Here is a 6,089-nt window from a genome sequence, read left to right as displayed (position 1 = left end):
GTCACGCAATATCTGTCAATTTCCTTCAAGAAATGGCATTTCTACGTTAATATGTTTTTGTTACAGAGCCTCAAAAAGAAAAATATACACTGCATTTATCACCTGCAACAGTTTCTACGATTTTCTTTTCAATCTGTACACGGCGTTCGATATATGCTTCCGTATCCGGTCAGCTGTAATGGATGCCGTATGCCGAGCTTGCGAACTGCGAACTTGTGTGACTCCCGGTTCATCCTCTTTGTTCGGGTCATTGGGTTGGTGTTGGAGTTGGTCACCATATTCTGAACGTTTCACCTATCGTTGCGGTGTACTGTTCTTGATCTGCTACGAAGCGACGAACCGCAACGGCAGTCACTCGCCTCAGCGAACTTCTGTCTGCTGCATCTCAGAGGAGCATGGTGACCTGATGATACCTTCAACTAAAAAAACCAAATGTGTTCTCGTGTGGTCCTGACGGAAAAGTAGTATCAACAAGGTTAGCACATTTATTTTTCAGTTCCAAGTCTACGTACTGAAAACCATGCAGGTGCAGTCGATCATTCTCGTAGCTGTTGTGTAACGCGTATGCTTTCTTACATATCCCACAGAACCCTCCACTTTTTCGACCAAGTTATCTTTATGAGATCCTTCTGATGGCTTCTTACTAGGCTATGCCGCTCCGAAGCATTGAGATGACGAAGCGTCGTTGTAGCTGCACCTCTGCCTTCGAAAGATGAATCAGTCATTCCACACTGTGCTTACTGGCTTTGTATAGAGTCTGGCAAATCCGACAGACTTGGACTGCCTTTTTCAAGAAAGTTTGAAATGTAAGTATGTGTATATTGGTTTCACATATCCACCACATATTGAGCGTGTGTATGATTGTACTTTATATGCTACAGCGTATCAGCGTCATTATTATTCAACACGTAGTGTGGCAAACTCGACATCAGTCACACAAAGCCAACAATTGCCTTTTCTTCAATTGCTTATTTTTATCATATCATGTTTTTGTCTATATCTCAATTTACCAACCAACAAAGTATATTATTTTAGTATAATCGTCTGATATTTAACAAGTCACAGTTTTACCATGGTTTTGGCGCACTATAGCCCGAGTTGCTTATGCGTCATTAAATTGAATCATCGTCATCTTCAACTGCCATTATTCAATTGAAGTGCCAGATGGATATCATGATATGGCAAGATATATTTTTTTGCTGTCGTCCTGGAATTGCTCATTTCAGAAGAATAGTCACCGTGAAGTTTGTTTTCGTTTTCAGAAACATTAAGAGCACTAAAACCAAACACTTTTCTTTCAGAGCATCCCTTATGCACCTGCATTTCAATTCCAATCTGTATTACAAGAATGACAGACCACTCAACAGAGATGAACATCTGAAAGTGAAAGAGCTGGAACGAAGATACGTTAATCTGTGTCAAAGGTTCTTAGTATGTGTGCGAGTCGAGGACATAGGTCTCAAGCTTATTCCTGTCTTCAGAAGAGGTGACAACTATGCTCCTTCTATCTATTAACCAGCTCCACTTTTTAGGGTTCCCTGTAAACTAATGGAGCACATCATGTACTACCACGTTGTCAACCAAGTTGACTCTGTCAATTTCTTTTTTTAAATTCCAGCATGGTTTTAGAAAAGGGTATTCAGGCAAAACTAACGTAGTGCATGGAATTCGTTCACAGCATTTCAAACTGTCTTGATTTCTGGGTCCACGTAGATGTAGTATTCTTTTTATTTTCTAAGGGCTTTTGACACTGTGCTCTACGCTCGCGTGTTGGCCATAGTAGCCTAATTAAAATTTGATCCTGCTACCTGGATGTGCAGTTTCTCAACTAACCGTAACTGTGGCGACAACTCGTGAGGAGAACCTATCATATCGCCACCATGCAGCATTTGTTATATTACAATCGCTTCACATTTTAATCTAGTCAAAGTCAAAAGCAAGGCCTTTTGGTGATCGGTCTTGTATAATTACGTGCCCCTCCGTTATGTAACACCACACTGGGTTCTTCAACCTATGAGAGAGAAATAAATATATTGCCAAGTAAATTGTCTACAAGGCTCGTTATTCCATTTCGCCACACTACCACAAGCAATTGTTAGAGTAGTGGCCCAGGGTATGAAGCTCGCCACTAATCATCATTCAAACAAAGTTCATAATGTAAAATGCTTTACTCAGAACACTGGCTTAACACAACAATTAAGAATAAAGAGAGTAAACGTTTCATTGCCTATCCAGGTGGCATCATCCCTCCAACAGAGAACAATCAAAAACAACATCAAAGGAGTCAAATCGGTGGTCCGCATTCCTTTCATCCAATGTATTTCATACGCTATTTGGAGGGCACTGTGCCCATCAGGCATTTTGACTGTGCATATCAAGTTGAGTGCATAGAATCTGATACAACCTACATTGGCGAGATAGACAAAAGACGTGGGACAAGACTAAAAGAGCCAGGGCTACTAATGCTTAGCTTAACTAAACAGGACCGAATCAGTCTACCACTGCTGTCCTAAGGGACATATATTTTGATGGTGCAGTAACCTTTGCTCATGACTAGCGATGGGACCCTAGAAAGTTCTTAGAATCCTGCTTTATCAGGCGTGATGCTTCAGCCTGTAATACATACCGTGGCCCCCTATCGGATGTGTAAGATTCCCTCTTAGATAGGCTGATGTGCTCATCTTTGGCCTCTGTTGTACTGATGATGCCACCCGGATAGGCGACAAAACGTTTACGCTCTGTTTTTATTCGTTGTGTTGAGCGGTGTTTGCAGTAAAGGACGCTACATTATGAGGTTGTCACCCGGCTTCTGGAATATATTTTCAAATAAAGTTGTTGTTTTACAAAGCTCAATACATTGCAGAAATCATTCTTGTTGCCTATTGTTTTGGGGGTGCCATTCTTGCAGTCACATGAAGCACTGAAGGGCCAATTTAAAAAGTAAAGGCAGTCTGATTTATGTTCTTGCCGACATGGCACAGCGTATGTACGAGGTAGCTCCATTTCAGAAGCCTGAGAACACTCAAAGCAATTAGTGTGCTAGCATCAGATATGGTGCACAGCATTACATATTTGCTTTTGCTAGGGCAACTAAGAAGGGTGGATAGAAAGGCAGTTACGACCTGTTTCCACAAAAGACACTCAGATTCATTAGCAATTTCCTCCAAGAGAGCCTGGCTTTTTCTAGATTACTAGAACATGGGTACCTGGTTATAAATAACAAGAATTCGTCTACCAGAAGTCAGTTATTCACACACCCTGCTTTCCATCAACACTATTAAAAGGTGTGACCCCCAAACCTGCACAAAATTCCTGGAGAGTCTTTACTGGACACTGTTGCTGTCCCTCTCACCAGGTGCTCTCTATGAACCCGATTCACAGTTCTGGATGCACTGCCTGAGCTAACTTCAGCATGCTTTCCCAACACGAATGGTAACTGCTATGAGGAGTGTTGTACTTACTGAAAGCAACATGAAATGCTGTACCTTGACAGGTAACGTTGATATCCTTCTTAAGACCGTAGAGAGATGTTCCTTGCTCCCTTTCTTCCAAATCTTACTATCAGACGCAAGCCCACTTGCCACCAAGCCAATGAGATGTGCCTCACAGTCAGTGCAATCAAGGGAATCTATCACTGAGGCTCAGAAAAGCTGTTTTCCATCGGGATCTGATCCAGCACTGAGCCGTGAGTAGCCCCGTGAAAGTACCAGGGTTTCTTCGAATTTTAGATGTGCCAGCATTTGTTTTCCTCCCCTCCTTCTTTTTATGTAGTAGCTGATTACTTTAGCCTTGTACTGCTTTGGAGATTGAAGCGCGGAGATGATATAAGAGGTGGAACTAGGCTTTATGCAAAATGAGGCAAAGTGTGACTATGTACAAATCTTCTGAGAATGTCTATGTATCATTCACACAAAGAGAGGATACGTGTTACATCTTTTTCCGGTTTTGATATTTATTTATTTATGAATATATCTCAAAGGCCATTGCAGGCATTACATGAGGGGGGACATCAACATGGGTCACTTAACAAATACGGAAGTTACAAGGAACATACATATTTGGAAGACAAGACTCTATTTTTTGTTCGTTCATCAGTCTTGCTCAAGAAATTGTTCACTGTAGCAAAGGTACACAATGTCACGAAAGGAGTGCTCATCTATCATTCCGCAAGACTCATTAAAAAGGACTAGTGTTGTGTTTCAACACAACATGTTGAACTCATGAACCATGCATCATCCTGAGAGCTATAGATCATCCTAAATACAGATGCTGAATTATTTTAAATGTGATAGACGAGCTGTGCGAAGAGGTACCCCCAGTTAGGATCTTGGGTACTTGAAGCCTGTGCCATTTTCTGTGGGAAAGGCTTGCCCGACCCTCTTCACTGCACAGGCTGGGATGGCCATGATCTTGTTTTTTCCAAGCTTGTGCCATACTCACCTTGCAAACTGGCGATACGCAGTGTATCTGCATCGTCTACACAGATGTACATAAAATATAGTTTAGGCAAATAGGTAACCGGTTACAGTACAGTGTGTGTGCATTGTCATTTCTACATGTACCTGAGAGTAACTGCAGTTTACCTGCCCACACCTTGTACATTACTACACATGCTGTGTTCTTTTAGAACCCAAAGTTGTTTTACTTTTCACTGAATCGACAATCAAGAACACTCAATATCACTAAAAACCTACGCTAAAACCTTATGCACAGGGCAATACATAAAAAACGTGACTCAGGACACAGCACACTGACAATTACAAAATTGCCTATATTGGTTTTCTCCAGTTCAGAGTCGTGTACTGTATAGCCTTTTTATGTGCTGCGCCCTGTACTGGAGTTTTTAACGACTCTATTGCAGGACCAAACCAGTTTTGGGCGCCCAAATTTTATTTTAACATCGTTCGACAAGGACACATGTGACTTACTTGTGAATACAGTCGCTCATAGGTTCGCGTGCCCACGGAGTTCAATATGCGACCTTCAGGACAGTCATATTGAAGAATAGAAGTTGGAAATCTTTGTGGGTTGTAATGCACTCATACTGCAGTCATTCGGCAGTGTTTTCGAGCTCCTTGCAGCACAAGCATTCGATCTCCTTCGGCATTATGACACACCAGCCACACCGGCACCATGAACAGCAAGTGCGCATTAGATATCAGAACACGAAATTTCTGCGAACGGTTACATGTTCGATCACAGTGTGCGTTAAAAAGCTCATCGCTTACCTGAAGACAGGCGACTCATGCTGTTTACTTCATCTGTAACTGATGTTCGTAGAGCTCTAACTTCGTCTCGCATTCGCGGCATCGGCGACATTTCGAAAGCCTACCGAGCTGTTCAGCACGCAGAATTTTCTTCTCGATGTCTCGATCGCAGAAAGGTCAGAAAGAAGTTCCGGGCTCGAAGTCTCCGCATTTCTGCCTTCGACGTCCATATTGCCCGATCGGGCATTCCGGACGGATGCCGGCGCTCTCACCAACGCACAGACTCACTAACAACAGAACTTCCGGTCCGGGCGCCCAATGAAACGTGGCCCTCGTGACTTCGTCAGGCACACGGAAATTGGCGGATGTCCACTGCAAAGAGGCTAGATTTCGGCCCCGATTGCGCGAGTTGAGGGGGAAAAGCGAAGCCGGTTTTCAGCTCCCTGTTTGGCAAACTTTGCCTCCGCGCACAGCCAAAATATTTCGCGTGTGGCTTGGAGGCATATTATACCTTCGTAATAGATGCAAACGAAATATTTGTCGAACTTCTGGTCAGAGTCCCTTTAAGAAAAAATAAAATGGATATTTTGGCTTCACTAGTGTGAGGCTCGCAACTCCATATCGCTTGCACCAGCTACTTTGGTGGCAAACTCCTGTAATGATGATGCAATGAAGAGAAGGAGGAGGAGAGGAGGAGGGCGAAATAACCTCGTCTTTGTGCATTTTCTCGGTGCTCGGTAATGTCAATATCCTCTATAGCACTGCTGGGCTACCTAGTACGGTTACCGGTCCTATTTATTTTATTGGTGGAATTAAAGGAATGGAATGGGGTTGCAAAGCCATTCCAAGAGTGGGAATTGACCATACCTTTTCATTCCGAGG

The 6,089-nt window shown here is 42.9% G+C and overlaps 1 long non-coding RNA gene across 1 annotated transcript; it reads left to right on the top strand.

Moving 5' to 3' along the window:
- Window positions 1-400: 400 nt before the first annotated feature.
- LOC135373260 (uncharacterized) lies at window positions 401-1,923 on the top strand. The gene is made up of 3 exons (XR_010416386.1): window positions 401-475; window positions 648-806; window positions 1,302-1,923. It is a non-coding gene; the product is annotated as an uncharacterized LOC135373260 (long non-coding RNA).
- The last annotated feature ends 4,166 nt before the right edge of the window (window positions 1,924-6,089 follow it).

Source organism: Ornithodoros turicata, chromosome 1 (assembly GCF_037126465.1).
Source record: "Ornithodoros turicata isolate Travis chromosome 1, ASM3712646v1, whole genome shotgun sequence".
Lineage (NCBI taxonomy): Eukaryota > Metazoa > Arthropoda > Arachnida > Ixodida > Argasidae > Ornithodoros > Ornithodoros turicata.
Note: the sequence above shows the minus strand (reverse complement) of the source record. Positions and strands in the feature narration are given on the sequence as shown.